We start from the raw sequence: 24,359 nt of genomic DNA, 5'->3' as shown, positions 1-24,359 counted from the left end.
AATACTTCACTACAAAAAGATTCTTGTTATACAGCCTTAATGTTCCAAAACACATCCTTCAGCAGAGAACAATAAAAGTCAACAATATATAAGAACATTATGAGCTGGGCTATTAAAAGAATTCCCCCATCAACTACTCACAAATAAAGTAACAGCACTGCTTAACGAATCTGACATTTAATCTGAATTTGACATATTCCTATGTCTCAGTGTTCTTTTTTTTGCAATTACTAAATGAGCAGGCTGATGACATGAAAACTATCCTCAATTGAAAATATTTACACATTGTAAGAATTATTCTTACATCTGAGTATTACAAAACACAACACATACATTGCTCTAAAGGTTTTTATACATTAAAATCCAGATTTAGATTTTAACATTGTTAAAAACATTTACATTACACACTATATGGTACCTCATGGTACTTTACAACACACTCAGCATCTGACACCTCTCTACAGCATACATGACACTGTACGATACAGTATAGGACACATGTGCTGTGTGGTCTAGTTTCCACGGTCATGAAGAAAAAACTGCTTTCTTTCTACGTAAGGGCAGAAAGTAGAGGACTACAGTTACTCAGCACTAATCCATGTTTCATCCGCAGTGTAAGTACATTTGAGTAATACTGTAAGAAATACTACTGTATACACTCAAGTACATTAATAAAACTATTTCTATCAAATACTTTTGGCCCTCTATAAACCACAGCATCTCAAATACTACAGCTAATATAATACAGACTGAATGAATTAAGAGTGTATTATATTGTATAATCTTATTTACAGACTTATGCTTAATGTTTACAGTTATATTTAAATTAGGAACAAGTAAACATTTATTCCAGGCTGAAAAGAGAAGAAAGGAAACGTAACGTTTCGGCTGCGGAGCCTTCTTCGGGTGTGACACATTTTTATTGATCATGTTCTTTAATCTCATTTTGTTACATATTATTATATATATTTGAATATTCATATGTCACGATCGTAAACCCCTCCTCTTAAGGACGCTCCAGCCCTTCCTTGATTTACACTCATCTCCTGCACCTGCCTCGGGTTCCAGCCCCCCATGCTATATAAGCCAGACATTCCTGCCTATCGGGGCTCAGCTTTGGAAGATGGACGCCCGGAAGCCCGCCTACCCGCGAGTCCAGGAGCGACTCGACGGCACAGGCTTCATCACGGCGTCCTGACTTACTGAGTCTGGGATTAGGGAGTGTCTGGTCCCGTTACCCCCTTTTTATTCCCCTGACCCTCCGCCGGATCCCGCTCTGTCTTTTAACTCTGTTTGTCTGTCAGGATGGATCACCCGGTCTTGGACATTTGCTACACTGATGGATTTGCCTCGGACTCCCTTGGACTGTTTGCCTCGGCCATACCTCCCCCGAACACCTGGGCACCATGGACACGCCCCCTGTTTTCCTTCCAGCCCCTTGCATGCCTTTTTCCCTATGTTTTCCTCACTCCCCCGGATTGTGTTGTCTGCATAGGGTCCTGAAGGAACGCGTGATATCATATATAAACATAATACAATCTGACAATGTGTCTGATGGGCAAAAGTCTCTTCACTTGTGAGTCCCATTCCGTGTGTCGCTGGCGCTTGATGACAGAGAGGACAGACTGGGGGTGAAGGACTACCTAGGTTTTCCTCTAACACAAACCTCCATGGAACTTACTGGTTGATTTCCGTCTGCCTTTTACAGTCAGCACACACAGCAGTCTGTTATAATATTAACTACAAAATACAGCAGAGAGGTCAGTTAAGTCTCGGAAAATTCCTCAGTTATTGCACTAAAAAATGGATCAGATTATTGGGAGCTGTCATATTTAAATGTTCCTTGTTTAGGCTTTCTGTGGGTTATCTCAGAAGCTTACACTATTAACTATTTGCATTGCATGAAATTGTCAATTAAATATTTATAACTGGTACTTGTAAAACAGTCTAAGGATAAAACAGAAAAAAAACTAAATGTAAATTGAAACCACTACTGATGAAAAGCTTAGAAACAAAATCCATACAGGGTTAAGTTAAGCAAATGTGCTGGTAAAATAGGTAGGTTTTGGCTCTGACATCACTTCGTCATTTATAAACACTGTCAAGAAAATCTAATGGTCACGTATAGTATGGCTTGTCCTGAGCATTCAATTCTGATACCAGTACAAAAGTCATCAATATCGAATGTATCCACTATCTGAACAAACACAACGCACATGTTGTAGTACAGACTCACAGAGACATTATACAAAGATTGCACAGATGCTCCATCATTCAATCTACACAGCAGCTGCCAGTTTGTATACGTTTTTAGGCTATGGTTGCAGATCCAACTACCCAACTTTCCACCTGGTGCCTGACTGGATTAAGGTCTGCTAATACAGCGGGCCAATCCATGAAGTTTAATTCCAAAGCAAAGGACCCAGAAAGTCTTGAGGAACCCTTACTCGCCGGGGGCGAATATAATAGTGTTGAACGATTCAAGCACGGCATTCACTTCACTTGGGTGCAACAACAGGTGAAATGCAGGTCTCACGTTGTGGACAACAGAGGAAATCAACATGCAATGACATCAACCTCAATACTAACATACCAACTCCAAAGGCCAGCACTAATGGACCCCACACAATCATGTTATTGCCACCAAAATGTTGCCATTCCCTCTGAGAGAACCTCAGTGAACCTTTTCAAGCTTCTCCTGTACATGACCAATAGGAAACCACTGTATAAGCATGTAGCTCCATTGACAACTTCTCCATCACAGTGCTCCCACCAGCTGAGTTCTCTTCAAGGAATGCTTAAGAAGCAATGTGAGTAAAATACCTGCTCAAGGGAACAGTGCTTCACCTTAGACCCATGCAGAGCTTGAACCACTATTCCACACTACTGCCATAAGACAGCTAGACCATCACTAGCCATGAGGCAGGATGCATCAATAAACACTACTTATATCCAAAGGGTTGTTATCCATTTTAATGAAAGCTGATCAGCACAGTGGTGCTGAGTCATAGTAAGTTACTGTTGTCAAGGCACCTGATGAATAGATTAAAGGTCTAATCTGGTCATCGGGACTAAAGGTCTTCCAAGATGACAGCTGCTCCTGTTCAGAAACGATCCTTTACTGGTACAGTATGGGTCTGGGACAATTACAAATGTCCCATGTCAGTCAGTAGGGTATCTGAGTCTAGTGACTGCCGACTCTAGAGATTACACTCCCTACACTTAGACTGAAAACAGCAAGCCTGTGTGCCTTTTCCACCTGCATATGGAAACCCATAGGAGAAGACTGCTTACTTAATGAGCGGTGCCATGTGATTCTGTCATGTCGTACTCAGGTGGAAATAGGAAGGGAAAACAGAGAAACAGGGCTCAAAGATGCTCTGCAGGTGTATCTAGGCCTCACCATCAACTGGACTAATACAGATTGTATTCCTTAAGTGTCCAAGTCTACCTTGTATTCTTCCAGGTATCAACGTTTTACAGTATATCCAAGTATTTAGCCTTGTAAAATGAAAAGGTTACAGAATAACAGAACTCATCCTAAACCCGTCTTGAAACAATTGTAAAGGGTCTTCCACCGTGACTTTGAAATGTTAACACCAGAGATCTTCAATCTCACTCACACACTAGAACACATACACAGTCACGTAGACTTCTTAAGGTTTGAGGAAAACACATCATCTTTTACCAAGAAATATATTATATTGTCTTCATTAATCAATCCAAATCGATTCTTTACATCTATATTACTTCGATACTGTAACAGAGACAGGTTGGAAGAAAAGACTTTGTGTTTATCTCAAGCAACATTTGGTTTTGTCAATGACATCACCCAGTCAACTCTGCTTCCTCAGGATGTGTGTTGCCCAAGGGACTTAATTGCAAGTGTTTCAGATCTATGTGCAATTAAATGTTCATTCTCTCAGAAACAGTGAGCCAAAGTTCATTATGATGAAGCCGAAAAAGGAAGGAAAACAGACAAATAACTGCATTATGCCATTAAAACAAAAAACATTTTTTCACCTACTATAACCCCAGAAACTGAATGCTGAAAGAGAATCATTAAGAAATTAAGAGTTCTGAGTCCTACAAAGTTGTAGAAATTCAGTCTCAAGCCATGCATAAATCCTTATGTCCTAGGTTAAGGCATTATTTTCAGATTGTTTTACAAATATGGTAGTTCTTGAAACTTTTTCTAACAGGAAAAAAAACCTATGAGCACACAGGAGTCACTGTATACAGAATTCCATGTTTGCAATCAAGTGCAAAAATCTGTTTTTCATTTACCTAAGCAAACACCTAAAAATCATTTCATGTCTATATCAGTTCCTTTTCTGAATGATGTAGTCTCCATGCTTCCACATTCATTCTGCCAATCTTCCCCTAACCATAAATGGTCTTACACACTCCTACCTGACACCATATTAATATATTAGAGGGCGCTGTACAGCACTATTTTTCAAATGACAATGTAATATCTTAGCATTGCTCTTTTCTGAACCAATTTGATTCAGTAATCTTATACCATCATTACTATCGCCGTGTACTAATTATAGCAATGCATCTGTTGCTGAATACCTCTTCTGAAGAAGAACATAAGTCATAAATTCCTGTGTCACATTTTCAGAACAATAACTGCTGCCATATCGCACATTCACAAAGTCAAATAAATGCCACATATTTAATATACTGTATATTGCTTGCTTCAACATGCTGTACTTGTTTTCTACTTCCATAAGGGTAATGAAATGTTATAAGAAAGCTATTAATCCCAGAGAGTTTTCACTTTATTTCTAGAAGCAAAAACTCCATTAAATACATGATTTAAATAAACCAAACAGCTTTGTAATAATTTTAAAGGAACTGTGGGCACCTATAGTATTTGGTGACTCCATTTCATTTTAATCAATGTTTTTTTTTCTGTGTGTGCTAAACAGTTGTACAGTACATCATACAATGTACACTCTGGCCAGTTTTAATAAAACACCACAGCAGAGCTGATTAAACAATCAGCAGAAGTTATTTTACCTGGCACCACTCAAGAGTAGCATCCTCCTTTTAAGAGGAACATTCGGCAATGTACATACAATTGACTCCAGTTAATTTCTTCTATAGGATTGTTAAATGGATACTATATGGGATGGGTGGTGCAGTGGTTAGCATTGCTGCCTTGCAGTGCTGGGGCCCTGGGTTCAACTCCTGGGCTGCTACCTCTTTGTGTTGGTGTGGGTTTCCTCCAGGTGCTCCAGTTTACTCCCACAGTCTGAAAATGTAGGTATGTTAACTGGCTTCTTGGAAAACTGGCCCTGGTGTGACTGTGACTCTGTCCTGTAATGGACTAGTACTCTGTCCAGGGTATATCCTGCCTTGCACTCGTTACTTGCCAAGATAGTCTCTAGTTCCCCCCACGACTGTGAATTGGACAAAGCGTTTAGATATAGATATGGTATTACATTCCCATGTAATAAGACATTTAAATACCTTAAGCACTCTAGTTTCCAAGTTGCTGAGATTTATTCAAAGCTAGGCACATGTTCTTACAATGTTCTTTTTTAATGAGAATCTGTGTTATAACAATTTACAAACCATGAAAGACCTGTGAAACTATATTTTAACATGAGCTAGTTGAACTTCTAGCAACCTACACTGCCTCGTGATTAAAATAAAATAAAAAAGGCATCGCGATGAAGGTTTCTGTTCAGAAGGTGCACCTGCCCCATTGTTATAACTATGCTCAATTAGTAGCACACTTCTTGTGTGGATTCCTGAACTGCAAAGAAGAAAATTAATACATGTTATAGAAAACTGTGCATAACAGCTTTTAATCTGCTATTCTTTATCTCTGCATTTTTTTACTTCATCCATCTAGGACCTTTGCAACCTAATAAACCTAAAGACATTTGTTGGATGGCTTAATTCTGATTATGTGGGAATCTAAACATTGTGTTTAATGTTCAATGATGTCCAGGACACTCCTTTAATTTTACTTCCAATATTTTAGTTCCTGTTGTCATATCGTCTTGTCTTTGTGGTCCTTAAAATATAACACATTATACACAGAAAAAAAACAACTTGATTTTCCACCTAAAAAATTATTGCTTCTTTGCTTTTCCATTAACAACAAGTGCTAGAAAGCGAGCAACCCCCCATGATGCTATTTTTCAATGTTTGATTCACCTATGAAAGAAAAAAAGTGAAAGACATTTGCCTAAGAGAACAAGGTCTAAATAAAAAGGCATTTGATCATATTTACAGCAAAAACAGAACAACACATTTAAAAGATTAATATTATAAAAAGAGTAAATGACTTAATAGTTTATTTAATGAAATACCTGCCAAAAGGCATAGGGCTTAGTGTTACTATATTATTCCTAATGATCCCAGTTGTTGTACTTGCAGGGCTGTATTTAAACCCAGGCTGGCCTGTCTTATATTAATTAGGGTTCATCACCAGCTTTCACTGCTTTGAGATGACAGTGACATGGCTTATAAAGCAGACACATTGTGATCAAAGGAATCACATGCATTAGCATTCTGCTAATCAGGTATAGACTTGGCTAGCCTTGCAGTCTTCAATTCAGGAAATGAAGACATGTACACAAACACCTTTGCAGGCAGCAGAGGACAGAAATGAGGTTCAGCAACAGCAAATTTAAAGACCAAAGTCTTTTGGAGAAAAAGGGAGCTTTTGCAAGATCCAAAGGTTGACTGATCCCACAAGGAACAACTCACCAACAGGTGGATTGAAGACAACCAGAATCTTGCAGAACAAGCACTGGACTCTAGGTAGTCCATTAATATTTCAGATAGGAATTAACAGACTATGAGTAAGACCTTATTTAGTGACCATCTACCAAACGAATTCTGATTATTATTATTATAAGCCAGCTCTCCTCCACACTACAAGAGGGTACTGTGGAGGTGTGCCAGAAGCTGTCAGGTTTCTGCATTGACCATATTTATATCTGATGATCAGTGTGGTTTGGGTCTATAGTGTAGGCAAGTGAGTTTTTTACTGCAATCCTAGAAACCCAACCATCAAGCAAATACTTAAGACTGATGGACATGGATCTGCCAGTAACAGGTATGAGCATTTGTTAAACCTCTAATTTATTTGTATGCATCGGTCTGTAGAGAAAGGTTGCATGCAGGCTGTATGAGGGTCTCCTTCACAGTCAACATAAACACCTAAGTCTTTCTCATACAGTAGTTTCTTCAAGCTCAGTATTTTCCATTTTACAGTATATCTATAGTGTATGTTTTTACTTCCTATATGCAATACTCTGTCCATACCTACATTATATATCATCTGCCACCTGGTTACTCAGTCTATAATTATATCTAAATCTTTCTTTTGCAACTTTTGCATTGCTTGTTAATCCCCTTATTTTGGTATCACCTACAGACCCTACTAGCTTATTGAATATACCAGAATCTAAGTCATTGGGAACTACATTAGGAAAAATAATACATTATTAAGTGCAGTAGTCCTAATACAGATCCTTATGGTACTTCACTAGTCAAAATATGAACATTTAACCCTGTGCTGTACAATGGCTGACCCTGTACTCTAACCCCAAGCTTCTCTCCCTGTCTGTGTGTCTATGTCTCATGGAGAGCAAGCAGGGGTATGCGAAAAGACAATTCCTAATGCAAGAAATTGTATATGGCTAATAAAGTGATCTTATCTTATCTATATTCTGTTTAAAGTGCATTATCCAGTTCCTAATCCAAATATAAGCATTACTTTCAATGCCTACTGCTTGCAATTCATTAATCATTTATGATTATCCTAAAATCCTTGTGAAAAACTAACCATATCAGCTCTGTGAGTCCTTTGCCGCTGTTGCTTACTGCAAGAATTCTAGTAATATAAGACCTATTTCTTATAATACCACACTGACTATCCCTTAGGATTACTGTTTCCAATTAGATGTGCCTCTAGTTTAGTTCTAATTATTCTCTCCACCACCATATACGTTATAAAAGATTTATTTCTCTATGATTACTTGAGTTTTGTGGCCCTTTTTATGGCTGGGAATTAGCATGTAGCACTTCTGCAGACAAAGGGTGTTAGCCCTGTCTTGAGCAACTGTTGGAAGAGTTCTGATAATGTCCTACGACGACGTCCATGCTTCTCTTACACGCAAGTGGTAGAATACCAGTAGACCCTGGATATTTGTATATCTTAAATGCTTTAGAGAAAAGCTGTATGAATGAAGCGGTAATTTGCAAACTCCAACCTGAAAGGCACTAAAGGCCAGAACTAAACCCAGAACCTTTAGCTATGAAGCAGCAATCCTAACCACTGTGTCACCTTAAGCGAGTACTGAGAATACAGGATGTAGTCAAGCAGTACTGATAAGACAAAAGGCAGACATTCCAGTGATGTTCCCAACAGCAGCGATAAAATCGGCAAGCACAGAGACAGACATTGCAATATAAGGTTCATTATGCAAGTGATTTTGGACATCATCAGCACAAATATGGACATCCCGACGAGTAAGAATTTGTATAATTGAGAGCTTCCATAAACGCCAAACAAAATACAGGTCTTAATATAAAGCCCTGAGGAACACCAGTGAGGTCCAGTCTAGTAAGAGGCCTAAACTCACACAGAAACACACATTTTCTCTCACAAACTTAGGACCCCGAAACTGCAAAGAAATGAAAGCCATATGAAAAAAGGGTACGAAGCAATTCAAAACCTGTACACTCCTATCCAAGACAATTATCCCTTAAACACTTTTTTCCACTTAAAGTAGTTTTATTGTGTACTAATCATTCTACTTCATACGTAATAAGTTACTTAATTAATAATAATTTTGTGTTATTTATGGTTACACTACACTACACAGGTCCTCCTTGTCTCCTGCATATGGATACTTTATACAAATCCCTTAATTGATAGACATGATGGCTGCTGTGGATTTGAAATGCTTTATAATACGTCACTTCTGTCTTCTCATTCCAATTCTCAGTCAAATACAGTTGCAGATGTTTCATTTTTCCACTTCCCTCCTCTTTGTCGCCCAGCAAGAAGGCATCAGATAACACATCTCGCTGCTGCTTGCTCTTCCGTTATTGGTTTTTCAGATTGATTCTGTTACACCACTTACTCCACTCGGACAAGAATGGATCAATCTGGACTTCTGACGTGTGCTGATATACTCTTGCGTCCAGCATGGATCCGAGCTATTTTAAAACATCGCGTTTCTGTAACAATGCAGTGAATCAATGCATACTGCCGCCACCATCTGAACATGAGCAAATTCTTTAACAACTATATATCGTCACTGAGCTCATAACCACCATTTAAACAAATCCACTCAGTGTGGACTGTGTAATACTTTACGTAGCTGCTGGTATTTATGTATTGCATAGATCGTTTTGGGGGACATTTCAACAGCATGTAGGCAACCTCATAATTGATCCTATATAGATGGTGAGATGGTGGAAGTCTAGATATGACATTTTGGCTGCAAATATTTTCACACTATTATGAAAAGTAATAATAATTATGATCGGAGCGTAATATTGAACGAAACTCTCGCTCGTTGTAGTTAACCTACAATTGAAGGAAGCGGCCCATAATGGAGGCAGCACGACATTCTGAATTTGATTTCCTAACTGCAGCTTGGCCATGTCATCACAGAGCTCGATGCACTGACACAAAGGTAATGAACTCGCACATAACAAGTGGGTTTATAAGGCCATGTGCATTCCCTGCCTTACTATAGAGCCGAAATATTTCATAGAACTTTTTTGATTCATCCATCCATCCATTTTCTAACCGCTTGATCCAATGCAGGATCACGAGAGAGCTCAAGCATACCTTGGCCAGCAACAGGTGCAAAGTGGGACACAAATCCACTGCAGGGCACAAACAGACCCATACCAGGGCAATGTTTCCAAGAAGCCAAATAACTTACTAGTATGTTTGTTGACTGTAGGGGGAAACTGGAGTGCCAAGAGGAAACCCACCAGAACATGGGGAGAACATGCAAACTCCACACACACACAGCAGCCAAGGTCTGGAACTGAATCCAGGGCCCCAGCCCTGCTAACCGCTATGCCACCATACCTCATTTTAAGAGTTAATACATTTAATTGCTTTTAAATACTTCTAAAGACTGTTCATTAAATTTAGCACCACTACAGTATGAACACTGCAATCACAATGAAATGCAGTCACCAGTGGTTTCTCACATATTGTTCTGTTCATGCAGGTTTCAGAGGGGCACAGAATTTTAACGTACTGTATGCCAACCTTTCCCCTTTTCTTATACTGGCAAGATTCTCCTTCAACAAACTTTAGTTAACAAAATGAAAATGTAAAACAGTTATGCAGCGGAGACTACAGGGAAAGGAATGAGGAAAGGAGTATTCATCTGGAGCCGTGACCCTCTCAATAAATGTAATCACCAGCTTCTTGGATGATGGCTGAAAGCTAACTTGTGACTAATTCACATCATTCCAGCTGTTTTGGAACACTGACCAGCCCTTTTTCCTCTGCTGCTGGAACTAATGAGCCACCTTCCTTCAGGCCTCTATTTATCTATTTATGAGCAGCTCTCCGCACAACAGAGTGTGCTGGCAGCAGGTTTCAGACTCGTTACAAAAACCTACCCACCTGAGAGGTGTCCGACCTCACCCCCTTCGAAACGCAACGGGTGGGAGAAAAGTGCGCTGTGTGTTTGGGGTCGGCAGCAGCTGGTCGAGAAACAGTCTAAAGATAGAACCCCCAAAGGCAGGGGGCTTAACACTGTCTATGCAATACAACACAGGAAAACAATTGTTTCCTCTCGACTTAACTTCCTCTGTAGCCCTGAACAGGCCTAAAATTCAGAAACGGCTCAGGACACAGACTAAAGTTTCAGGATTAACACTGCTTACACCCTGAGCTAATGATCAGAATGATGATAAAAAAATAAATGCTGATGAGTTCTGAAAAAGGGACTGCGGATGAAGACGTGCAGCATCAATGACTGGTCATCCTGTACACTTGCTTTAAAAGAGCATGATGATTAGGCTTAAAACTACCGTATAACTAAATGGGAGAAGGAATTATAATGTCTCACCTAAAATCCATAGTCTTATATCAGAAGTGTCAAATAAGGTGATTTTTTGAAGGATTACAGTATCTCTCAGCTGTTTAATTAAAAGAGGCTTCTTTCTTTAAAGTATCAAATGAGTGTAAACATACAACCTCAGGAATGATAACAGGTATGGTAGTGATCCAAAGCTCTTAAGACACTGCAGAGCAGTGTATAACATTCTTTAGACATGATCCAACCTTTCCTTATTCTCTACATCATCATGGATGGATAAGTGTTTTCTGGCAAGACCTTACTTTCAAAGCTCACTGATGTAGAGCTCTTAAGATCAACAGTTATTGTAAACTAAGCAGCACCGAAGACATGCTGCAGCTTTTAACAATGTGAAATTGGCGTGACTAGCCAGAATAAAACATAACTGTATATTTTTCCAACCGGCTTTGTCTTCTCCCGTTGCAGTTGAGAGCCCTCACCCAAGGTCCTGTTCTGGAACCACCTGCTTTTATTAAGAATTGTCAGCAACCCTGTTGCTGGATAATTTACGACCATAACCGTAAGAGTTTAGAAATACAAACCTTCCAAGTGACATGGAACAAAAAAAGGAGAAATAGTAGGAGTTTTTTCATACAGTTTAAGCGGAATTTGGAATTTATAGCTAGGGTTTATCTGGAGAAAGATCCAAGAAAATATTTACATAGTTTTAGAAGTAGTCCACTTATTGGTCAAAGAATTTAATATGGGTGCATTAGTACCCTCATGTAAATGAGAATTCACTTTCAAAGGATACTCTGCTGGTTAAGTAATAATTCTTAAAGTTATCAACCATAACAAATGAGTCAATGAATTGGGTTTAACAATAAGTTCTAGGCAAACCAAAATTAGATAATATCAAATCTATTTTCTACATATTTTAAAAGTTTAAGGGTGGTACTAAAATCTTAAATAATAACATATTTCAGAGTGTCCATTAATTAATATATTTGGCTATTAAATTGCGCATTTGGTAATCGTGAGCCTGAAATTAACAGAGCCTTAGTCTGATGCTTGATGCATATAAAGATCTGAAACTTGAAAGACTTTTTCCATTTTCACAAAACCACACATAGTCTAGTTTTGGCTCTTTTCCTCCTGGAGTACTATAGACAAATGACGCCCTATGCAATTACTTCCAGAGAAATAAATTACGTCATTCCCTGCAGGAGACAGACATTTGATATGACGCTGTATATCCAAAACCCAGAGGATGAAAACATTCAGGAAACAACTCTGATTTTAATTATTTTGTCTCGTCAAACTGAACTCATCTGAAGTGGTCATTAGGGTCTGTAAGGCGGTTGCGAGGTCACGGAATACACAACATTTCGGTGATGTGATAGCTTTCGTTACAACGGATGTAAAACTTCCTTGCAAGGAAATTCAGGCAACAACACTTGATATTCTGGGTGGCCTGCGTGACCCTTTCTTTCTGATAAATTTGTAGAAGTGAAAAGAAAAAAAATAAAACGAGAGAACGGTTCGGGTCGAGCGATAAACTTTACACGCGCGCAAAACGATGAACACATCTCCTGTGTTATGTAGTCGAGAAGGCAGGCGAGCAGAACAATAACGGAACAAGTTCCGAAGAAGTGAAGGTAGGACCAAGCCCATAGAAAACCATGTGTTGCCTCTCTTCGCAGGGTCACTGAGAGGGAATAGGAATTTAGGAATATGCTTCCTACGTGCAACACACACATAGCATATTGATAAGACCAAAGACCTCGCCGTTCTCAACCCCTCTCCTGTCCTGGTCTTTGATTATTTACGTTGGGACGCTGCGGCGAGAGACCCCCGCTGTTTGAGCTTCAAACTTTAATAGCACTTGGCTGGCGGGACCCCATCAACACCTGGCTGTTACAGTTCATTTTCCCCAGCCAGACAGTCGCTACAGTCAAAACAGCCAATTTTTCATGTAAATGCTACACGTCAACAGTCTAAGTGCCTTCGTAAATTCCTCTTCTGAAGACTAATGCATACAGTCAGGAGTTGGATTTCTGTACTTTTAGAGTCAACTTTATTTTTCCGCGAGTTGTGAGGCCAAGCATCTCACGCAGGAATTTATCCTCTCTTTCCAACCCTTGAGTATTTGGGTCTTAACAACTGAACATACTTCTTCATTGTTTCGTATACTGTCTTATCCACTTTCCTCTCTACACACAGTGACATCAAAAGGAGAAAGGGCTTACAACCCTGCTCACCACTCTAACGCAGTCCCAGAAAAATCTTTCGGTTCTTGCATTTTTTTAAATATTTTTTGTAAAACAGAAGCTCCTTTTAGATGTACAGTTTAGAAAAAGGTCAACAGTTTTGTAAAAAAATAACACGTTATAATGCAGGAACCGATACAGACTGCGCCGCAGCCACACAATGTGTAGACCAGTGCTAACTTTAAAATACATTAGCAAGAGGTCATTCTTGCAAACATAAAAAAATGCACGTTGCTCTATCAAAACGGCAATATCACGCCATACATCCCAATATAACATCGGCGGGAAACTAAAATCTCGCTTTACCGGACATTAACAACACAGAAAAACACTGACAGAGGTTCTCTTACAGGTTGCAAGTTTAAGCGCTGTTATATTAAGCATTAGCAGATGCGCCTCGGCTGCCAGTTTCACTGTCCTGTCCTGGCTACGTTTTCTGTACACAACACGTCGAACTGACCGTCTCCGTCTGAGCCCTTGGCGTTAAGTCCTGGATATGAAGCAGCGAAAACAACCGGTGCTAATTCGCTACCGTGTCTGCAGACACGGACAGACGGCGGTCACATACCCAGCCGATGCTTTCCAGCCCAAGTCCTGCAGTCCCCCTGCGCTCAGCTCCCGTCGCCGAGAGCCCAGTGGTGGGTTGTGCTGAGCATGCCTGGGATTGGAGGGAGTCGTCGGGAAGGGAACTGGAGGGAATGAGTTTTCCTCACCGTTTAAGGACTGAACGCGCTGCTTCCACAACCTGACCGGCGGAGACAGACATTTCCTCACTTCATTTAGCAGGCTTTTTTTTCTGCTTACGACATTGTTTACATTTTTTTAAAATTCAGAAGTACTTCAGTATGTATCCCACTTAAGTCATGCTAAGTAACACGCTTAAATCCTGTATATATAGCTAGGTTATGTCTAGGTTACGCTTCGTCGCAGAGGTTTTACCCCTTAAAAACGTTCATTGTTAAACAATTTTGGAAGATTATGGGATGCCATCCTCTATATACAGTACATACCCCTGACTACAAATACTGTGTCCTGTTTTTGCTTAAGTGTGCATACAGGTTAATAGGACTCCTTTAGTGTTTGGGAAACCCAAGACTTGTCTTTTAGTACCATGCAGTCATGTATGGGAACCAAGTGTTTAGATTTAAAACAGGAATTTCTGCTCTCGTGTCCTAAATGTAGTTTACACTAGACCATGCTATTTTACGTACTCTATTTTTTTTAATGTTCTGTTTCGAAAAGTAAGGAACACCACTTAACTATCTGAAAGCTAAACCCTCAATGATTTTTTTTTATTTTTCAACGAAATCTGTAGATGTGCGAGATTTTTTCGTTTATGTGTTTAGTTTTTCGGAGTAATTCCGCAGCTGCTACTGTGCCCAATGTCTGCTATTTGCGTATTTATGTAAATCGATTTTGAGATTGATTAGCGTTGACACCTTTCTTGAAAATCACGCAAGAATCTCAGCCCTAGAGCTAAAAACATGTACAGTAATCATAAGACAGGGATGAACTTCCAAAATACTTTTCCTGATTGGAGGTCAGAGATCTTATCTCTACAATATGAAAATTTAGGGCATCCTGCTCTGAAAGTGGATAACGTGCTTACCTGCAGTATCTTCTAAACTTGTTTTTACAGAAACTCTTTTCTGCATTTATCTCCTGGATGTGTATTTTGAGCCTCTTTAGAGACTGGTTTTTCCCGAACGGACTACATACATGGTGTGACTTTTATTAAAAACAAATACATCACAAAACATGGGTGCTGTAGGTCATTTTCAGAGGTTTTTGTCACATTTTCAGAGGTTTTCTTTCAGTTTTGAGGTTTCATAGGAAACATGAAGACCACAAAGGCTACTTATTTGTAAAGCATGAGATTTTTTTTTTCTGGGCTCAAGCACAAGAACAAAGAGGCTTGGTGGTCTAAAATAGAACACAAATTAATGGGCTTTGTAAAGCCAGTAAGGGTGTATTGTGAGCTGCAGCACCATCTTTATTCCTTCTTACAAGGTACCTGGCACAACAGAGAAAAGAGCTTATCCTTAGTTCCCAAAATATGTAATATCTGAACATGGTCACTCTTAATCTTTTTACTTTCCTCTTGGGCAGTCTACTGTAGTTGATTAAGCAATTAGTAGTTGATTGGTAAAAAAAATGAAAATGCCTGTAATTTTTCCAAAACCTTGTCTCTGCCAAAAGCAAATGTTTGTTTTCATAATCTTTATGTGAAAGAAATAAATATTTACTGTAATGTCACAACCAGAAATAATCTTATAATCATACAGTATAAGTTTCATCTTTCCTTCTACCAAGAGTTGCCAAAGCATTTTACTATAATAATCCCCAGCAAACAATGAATCATTCTTTCTATGGGTGAAACATGGAGGCCATGTTGTTCCAGTCCACATCGCACAAGAACATACAGTGTACTGCCGAGTTTATTTTGGATGTTCCTGTTATGGTGTTGATGAAACACAGTGAGATGTAGATTAATCCAATTTCAAATATACCTTTTCACAAATCATTTGATACGATTGTAGAGGACATGTCTTCATAGATCAATGTTTTGCACCCAAACAAGTACTTTCAAAAACGCAAGGAAGTTATCTGACTTGGCTCCAGCACTGTTGTGCTTCATATTAACCTGTGACTGGAAGGAGGATGTGCCAGCTGTTGTTTTATTAGGAAAATGTGTCATGGATCCTAGTTAATATATCTTTAGCAGCTCCATGGTCACTGTGACTTGTTGGCTGAATGTATTAACGTGTGTCCACACTATACAAATTTCAGAAAATATCCACACAGAGGCGGTAAACCCTGAGAAACAGGAATTATGGGTACAGTCAAAGAGACCCTCACAAGGCAGACTACTTTCTTTTTGTAAACCAAATAGTGTCTTCTATCTTCAAAATTTCAAAGTGCCAGACATATTAGTTTCACCTTTCACCCCAGGTCGACTCCTTTTTCAGAAAAGCTTAGAGTGGAAAATATAAATAGAATGAGAGTCCACGGGCTCACAAGTATAGAATTATAAACACGCACTATCTGTTGAAGGTGCATCATTTTTATGGAGTTATGGTGCGATGAAGAGACTGAATAGTATACTATTTTGGAAAATATCTTTTAAAAGTTATCATATATTTAATATATACAATTTTAAATATATTTTTAATTATTTATTAGGTGGCAGTGGTTAGCTGTTGTACAAACCAAGGCTACTTGGTCTGTGACACATCCAATCTGCTCTGTGCCAGAATCAGTCAATTAGCAACTAAACCTTAATTATTTAATTGATAATTAGTAGGATCAATACAGCAATTAAGGAGCTGTTGGACCAAAATTCTGTGCTGGAACTGGCCATAAATGGATGTTCACTGAGGAGACCTTTCATGTGTGGTAATTAATAAAAGGGAACTATGTTGCATTTACAGAAAAACTCTTTTATATGATTGGAAAGCAGATATTTCTCTGCTTTCACATTTCACGAGGAATGACAAACACCCAAGAATAAAGCGTCATGGAGCGAAATTGTGGCTCAACCCGCTTGGCTGAGGGCTGGCCTCCCAGCCACAGGACAAGGAGACCAGGACCCCCGTGCAGGGTGACCAAGGGGCAGCTGCAGGGGTGGTGATGGGGTGGAGTTGGGATGCAAGAGAGAGAGATAGGGATCTCGTAGGTATTTATAGCGTGTGGGAGAGGAATGGATTGTGAGGAGCCATTGCTAATTACTGACAGCTGAGTCCAATTGAGCTTGGTTGTTGTCATCCCTCCCAAACTTTTGTTATAAACTCCATTAAAACTGTAGGGAATTCGATTTAAGTCTAATTTATCTAATTAAATTATCTGATTAAGATTTATATAAAAACACTATCTAACAGTGACTGAGAATGTAGGGTAAGTTGTAATTCTAGCACGAAGTACCCGGCGACAAGCACAGTAGTCACTGCAGTGATGTTTAGGAGAGCTGGTTTTGGACAAATTATGTTTTGGTGAGAAAAAAAGACAACATTCAAAACAGCAAGAATGTAATCAATATTCCAGGTGCAGTTCAAGAATAAAACGATCGCATTTCAAAGCTGTTGTGTGGTATTCATTCAAGAGTGGCTTCTATTCAAGGCAACATTATCAACCCTAAGGTCATCAGAGGAAGACAAGCTCAGACTGCAAAATGACAGTGAGATTGGGCTTCTGCTGACATTTCAGTTTAATAGAAACTGATATATTAAAAAACATTCAAATATACTAGGAATCATAAATGGAACCAAACGGTATTGGAACAACCAGCATTTTAAAATTATTTTAAAAAATAAATTACTTATATTTTAATGCTTTTTGTAAGTTAATGTTTTGGGCCACCATAGCTTCTGCTACCGATTGTGTGCTTATGAACATCTTCTCCCTTATTCCTCTTTTTGAAACTTTTGTAGGTTATGAAAGAAACCAGTAAGCAGTATGTAATAAATATACTGTACTGTATATTACAGCGGGAGTTTGAAAGTGAGGGGCTAACCCTTCTGCCATGCCTAGCAGGTAGTATGAATAGTAAGTGTACATACAGGTAACAGGCTCTCATCTCCCAGCATGCATCATGTTCTATCCCATCCTTCACACTATTGTTGTCCAGTAGCCTCCTCCCATTCCAACCGGTGCAAGAGGAAAGAGGGGGTTCCAATGCCCCATACTGGTGATCAAGCTGTTTTCTCAACCAGGTCCAAGAGAACACACTGACCTGCACAATACTGTGATTAGTCTGAAGCAGCTGCGAACACATTTTTTATTCTGGATAAATCTGTCCAGAATTAAAACATTTAGAAACAAAAATCTGAACAAAGTGCTCAGCAGCTGCACTGATTTAAAAAACGTGAACTTTTGCTACTTAGTGCATCATCCTTTTTCTCGATGAAGTGTGCTTAGCTCACACTTACAGTAATTACAAACCTACGCCTCCTCTTAGAATCGTCCTACCCAATCATTTGGAGGTCTCCAACTTGTTATGACTATTCCTGGGTTTTCAGATTGCCCTGTGGTTTCATAATCCACACAAGCTAACATGTGCAGTGATGATGTCCTAAACTAAATGAGATTGACTTGCAAAGTGGTGACTGGTTTTTGAAGTATTTACTGTACTTTTCGATGTGTTCAAATACTTAGTGTAGATGCAACAAATCAGCTTTCCACAGCACATTTCTCAATATTTTGCTCATAACCGATATCAAAGGACAAGATGTACATTTTAAAAAAGCAATTTAAACTTGATTTTACAACAAATTCAGTCCTAAATAATAAAATAAAATCATAAGTTCGAAAGTTCAAAACCTAAGCATCTAAAGATATCAAGTATTTCATGTCATTCAAAAAGCCATATTTTTTCAAAATAAATTATTATGTATTCAGTTAAAATGGAATAAATCTATTTTTATCCTCTGATAATGTCATTAGAACACTATCTCCATTTCAAGTGGAAAGTACACAAGAAAACCCTTTTTGAAATGACATTCCAGGCAAATGGATGAAGCCAAAATATGATTCAAGTGCTTTAAAAAGATCGATTTGAATAAACTGCAATGTAACTTCAGGCGAAGTTGCAGCCAAATGAAAACAGGGGGTGTTTTGAGATCTGTAAGCAGTGGCCCATTCTGTGTTAAAACAGCTGTGTCCTCCACCTTGTACTGTAGCTCGATTCCAGTGAGAAGGTTTTGCTCAGCTGCAGAGGGTGTCAAGATGTGCAAGGATGTGATTTTGGAATAGGGTCACTGAGACACAAGCTTTGAGTCTTAAGTTGCAGGAACATAGTGTCACAGCACATGTCTTTATATACCCCAGCTACTGCTTTATTTCCTGAAATGGGTAAATTGAAAAAACAGACCTCTAATTCTATATCCTTGTGAATACCCACTATTGTACACTGAGAAAATATTGTATTCTCTCTTAAGGGATGGGGTGGGTCATCAGATATGTTCACTGTACAGCTTTGGACTTCTTTTAATATTCTTCCTAGACAGTAAGAGTAAAAGAACTGTGATTCGAGGTGATCTGTTGGCTGATATACATTGAGTTAAAGAAGGAGTAGGAGAATATATTGTGTTTATGTTTTAACATCTATCTCTCAGAGTCCGTAAGCACTTGGAAAATAAGAGGAGATAGCTTTATGTACCATTAAGGTTCAGAATCCTTTGGGAAGTACATAGAAATCAGTTGCACCAGTAGTTCTGCATAGCTTTGAGAGAGAAATGGGAAAATATCAAAACACATGAATTGCAATCTATGCAAGGTATCAAGATCCTTAATGACCTCTAGTCAGGAGCTTTGCTTAACATCTTTAATAATAATAATAATAATTGCTTACACTTACAGCAGCCAAAGTGGGCCAGAACGCTCACCACACATCAGCTATCAGTGGGGAGGAGAACAGAGTGATGTAGCCAATTTAAAGATGGGGATTATTAGGAGGCCATGATTGGTAAGGGCAATGGGAAATTTGGCCAGGATGCCGGGGTTACACCCCTACTCTTTTCAAGAAACGCCCTGGGATTTTTAATGACCACAGGGAGTCAGGACCTCGGTTTCACGTCTCAGCCGAAGGATGGAACTCTTTGAAGAGAACTCTTTCTTTCTTACACGGCAGTAGGGTGCAGCTGGGGTTGATGTGCAGTCACCTCTGAAGTGGATGTACTGTATGGATAGCTCTGCAAAATCCTAGCTGCTTTCCTGCTATGGTAGTTAGAAACAATTCTGTAAAACAATTCCGAAGTACACAGCATCTTTCAAAACCTGACATACAGATGATTGGTACCAGAAACGCATTTGATGTTGTAAGTTTTACTTTACACTGATGTCCGATGTAGTATGCATTAAATATTTCTCTATACTGTACCTCATGATCAGGCTTGCCTCAGCCATGAAAACAAATGCCAAAATTGGCAACAATATATAGAAATTGGACTGTGATAAAAGAAGCAACTTCAAAGTTCTGCCTTGTCTAATGTCTGAAGTGACTAAATCAACATTTTGTTCACAGCCATTACACTCTGTTATCTAATCTATTCAGTTTTTCCTCTGTAAGGACAGAGTCGTGGTTTAGTCTTAGTTTTACTTTACTAAGCACCATTTTTTTCTTTTAATGATTGACTCTTAACTTGTGGTATACCTCTGATATCACTTAATTTCCTGTTGATTTCAAATGAAGTTGACCACATCACATTAAGGAAAAAAAAACAAAGTATTTTGAAAGCCAGTTATTTTAGTCTTGAACCACAGATAATATCAACCTACACAAAAGTAAAAACAGATTAAAAGAGATCAGGTAGGGGACAACTTTGTAAAATATCTGAAATCCAAAGTAGATTTTAACCATTTAAGATATAAAAATGGAAAACTTCACAATACTGATTTCAGTGGGACTATACTGAAAGCACATACTGCATGTTACAGAAGGATTAATCCATGTCTCACAACACAACTAGATACTGTAGATGACTTTTTGCTGAAGAAAAAAAATCTAATTTTTGCTTAAAAGCAATTGAGACTGATGCTTCTTTATAATAAGTACATTATAAAGATGTAAATATATTGTAATCTTCTCATACAAATTCTTATAGAATTTACCTTTTAAAATCTTTGTATATCTAATCTGCCACGTTCTGTTTTGTGAGTTCCTTTTCTAATTTGTCATTAGTTTTACACCATTGCTTAATCAAAGAGATCAAAACGAATATCGGTAATACATGTTATATGTAACAAGATATACATATAATGATAGAAGCTGTCAGTAATTAAAGAACGTGAAAAAATGTAGTCTTGTAATTCAGGATTAAGACTCAGTATTCATCCCAACATCTGTGAGGAAAATAGCATATTATTTTCTTCAACAAAATAATGCCACAAACTCCTATGGTCCTAAGCATATGTCTTTGAGCTTCTATGGATTCATATCTTCTCTACAGCCTTAGGGCTTAACTTGAAATGAAACCTGAAAACATTTTGCCTTTCCAAAACAAATTCTAAATGACTGCGTTTGACAGAGTAAGCACTTTCCATAACACATCGCAGATGTAGAGCTGTATGTGGTCTGGTTGTATTATATTACCATTGGGAAGGAATAACCATAGAGATTGTGGACCTGATCATTTTTATTTTGATCAGATGTGGAATTTGGTTATTTTTGGAAAGCAACCGAAGCAAAATACAGCATCTGACCTTTACACTCTCAAGCCTCTGCTGAAGTATAAAAAGTAGTTCACCTTCATTTTAAAAGAACACAGTAGCCATACAATTCCTTAGACAGCAGGCCCCCTTAAGAAATCATCATGGCTGCAGCAGTGCTGGGTAGTAGGCCTCTGGACAGCTGTGGGTTCAAATTACTGGTGGAGCACTTCTATTGTGCTCTGGAAGAAGGTATGTCACTCAGATTATTGCAGCACAATGCACAGCTCAATAAATACACATTCTGTGGTTTCCATCACAGTAAAAGAGAATTTTGTTCTCCATTGACTCGGGTCAGGTTAAGTAAAGATTTACTACCTTTATGTGAAGGTACTGTAAATTGGAGAAGTTCTGCATGGCATCCAGTATGGTATGTACAGCAATATATTCCATTGAAGGACCAGAAAGATGAATTTATGGTATGGTTGGTTTTTTATGTTGTACCTTAAAGAATAAATAATGCAATATAACAAAATGCTATACATAATGAGGGTTTGGTGAAATGTAGCCAACCTGAGAAAGCACCCAAGTGCAGTGAACTTTCTTTGACAGTTTTGTTGGTAGAGTATGCCGATGAATGAGGCAGGGAGTGTCGTTTACAGAATTGAAAAAACAATTGCATTATTTTTTGAGAACACTGGCAACTGCAGAGGAAATGCAAATGTGTTTCATATATATTTCAATTTAATATATTGTTATATTTAATGGAATACAAGTAAAACTAGCAAAATCCATCAATTCTTAGTCTCCTTGTACTGGTGAGGGTCATAGCCACAGGTAAACTGATCATGATTATTATTTAACTTCCCATATCCTTAGCTTGTGGGAGTGACTTGCAGCCCTGAATTAAGTTGTCATGTTGCATTTCCCCTAAGTCTCTATCTGTCTCGTGTTTCAGAAGAAGGAGTCCATAGGCTTGACTTTGTCGGAGTGTTTTAGTATTCTGGAAACCTGAATCAAGTTCCCTCACAGTTTTGTCTTTTCAAGGCTAACAGGTTTAGTTCTGGGCATTGCTGTGTGCATAGGAATGCACCTGGTTGCTTTTTTTCCTGGATTGAACAGCACTCTCTTTTTTTATAAAGTAAAAAATGAATGCAACACACCAAATGAGGTTTAACTAGTGCACTGTACAATTGTAATATAATATCCCTTGATTTTCATTATCTGCTTTTAGTCTTGAAATTCTTATTGCTTCTCCACATTGTCTAGAAGATGAGAGTTTGTTCATTTGTCTTTTTCATAGGTAGCCTTTTCAAGTTGAACACTTCGCATTTTGGATTTTTTGTTACTACCAGCATGTAACACTTTGCATTTGCCTACATTAAACATCATTTGCCAGGTGTTTGCCCCGTCTCAGATGTCCCAGAACCTTTCTGAATATCCTCTACAGCTTCTTCAATGTTTGCTAAGAGATCACTTTATTGGCCATATACAATGTCTTGTATTAGGAATTTGTCTTTTTGAATGCCCTAACTTGCTCTCCATGAGACACACAGACGGGGAGAGAGAAGCTTGGGGTCAGAGTGCAGGGTCAGCCATTTATACAGCGCCCCTGAAGCAGCTGGGGTTAAGGGCCTTGCTTAGGGGCCCAACGGAGTAGGATTCACAGGATACGAACCTGCAACCCCCCAGCCACAGGCGCAGATCCTTAGCCAGAGAGCCATCGCACTGCCCCCAAGCCATCGCACCTCCCCAGTCATCCTATCCTGGTATCATCGGTGAGCTTGAATGGTTCAGTACTACATTTATCACTTATCTTAACTTTCTCATATCATTCCCAAACTCATGGTAAGGCTGCAGTCATTCAGTACCAAAAGTATCAATAGTTTTAAAGACATCTTCAGGCATGCTGTTGATTTACATGTCTGTTATGAACAAAACACTCCACCATGGTGTGAATACAACCTCTTGAATATTGTGTGTTTTTGCAGCCAGACTCCAACTTCTGCCCTTGTGGGAGTTTTTCAAACAGTGCCTTTTTCAAACCTGCTCATGGGGGGGAGGGGAACAGATCCATCTAATCTCTGTACTCAATTTACTCTGAGTATACAACACATTCAGAAGAATTTCCAGATAGATCAAAAATAAGGTTAGTTAACAGCTGATGTGCCCCACATTTCTGCAAGGGAAGAGGAAGGATAAAGACAGCGTGCAGGCTTTCATGAGTATGAAGTGATGTAAAGGCTGTTTATTACTGATATCACCCCGCACTGGTGGTACCAGGCTGGGCTCAGCCACAGGGAGGAGAGAAAGTAAAGTCCTCGACGCTCGATGAGATAATGCACATCTGGTGTTGGGCCATTACTGTGCTGCACTGGAGACTAACAAAGGCTGCTCTCTGAATCGCTTTCTTTTGTGTAGAAAAAGGACGACAATGTGTGTCCTCACCACCACGTGAACTGTGCTGGGCTTGAGTGCGTTACACCTGGGACCTAGCCAGGCATGCCCCTGGGTACTAACACAGGGCGTGTGTGTGTGTGTGTGTGTGTGTGAAGAGCTGCAGCGTGACTGAGTGGGCAGATTTGATTGCACTTCAATCACAGCTCAAATAGATCATTTGCGGGGCAGATAGAGGAGTCAACGTAGAATTTATACAAGGAGGAGGGAGAAGAAGTCATAGGAAAACCTAGTTAATAAAGTCCCAACAAGGCACGTTTAAAATAAACTCGCAGTCGGCATAACTTGTATCACAGGGTCACAGAGACAATGCAGCACAAGTGCAGAGCATTAACAGCACTTTCAGATTTAGTGTGGGAGTACAGGTTTGTTTTATATAAAAGTTATGTTTTTGCTGTTTTTATGTCTTTTTTTTTTTGCTAGGTACCTATGAAGATTGCAATAACATAAAATATTGTGG

General features: G+C 39.0%; 1 protein-coding gene across 1 annotated transcript in view; it reads right to left on the bottom strand.

Moving 5' to 3' along the window:
- The window catches only part of jcada (junctional cadherin 5 associated a), a 42,581-nt gene extending 28,584 nt beyond the window's left edge, over positions 1-13,997 (bottom strand). The window contains exon 1 of the mRNA XM_088919305.1: positions 13,869-13,997. The gene's annotated coding sequence lies outside the window, so the exon portion shown is untranslated. The remainder of the gene's footprint in view (positions 1-13,868) is intronic.
- Positions 13,998-24,359: the final 10,362 nt, after the last annotated feature.

Source organism: Atractosteus spatula, chromosome 6 (genome assembly GCF_055471065.1).
Source record: "Atractosteus spatula isolate fAtrSpa1 chromosome 6, fAtrSpa1.hap1, whole genome shotgun sequence".
NCBI lineage: Eukaryota > Metazoa > Chordata > Actinopteri > Semionotiformes > Lepisosteidae > Atractosteus > Atractosteus spatula.
Note: the sequence above shows the minus strand (reverse complement) of the source record. Positions and strands in the feature narration are given on the sequence as shown.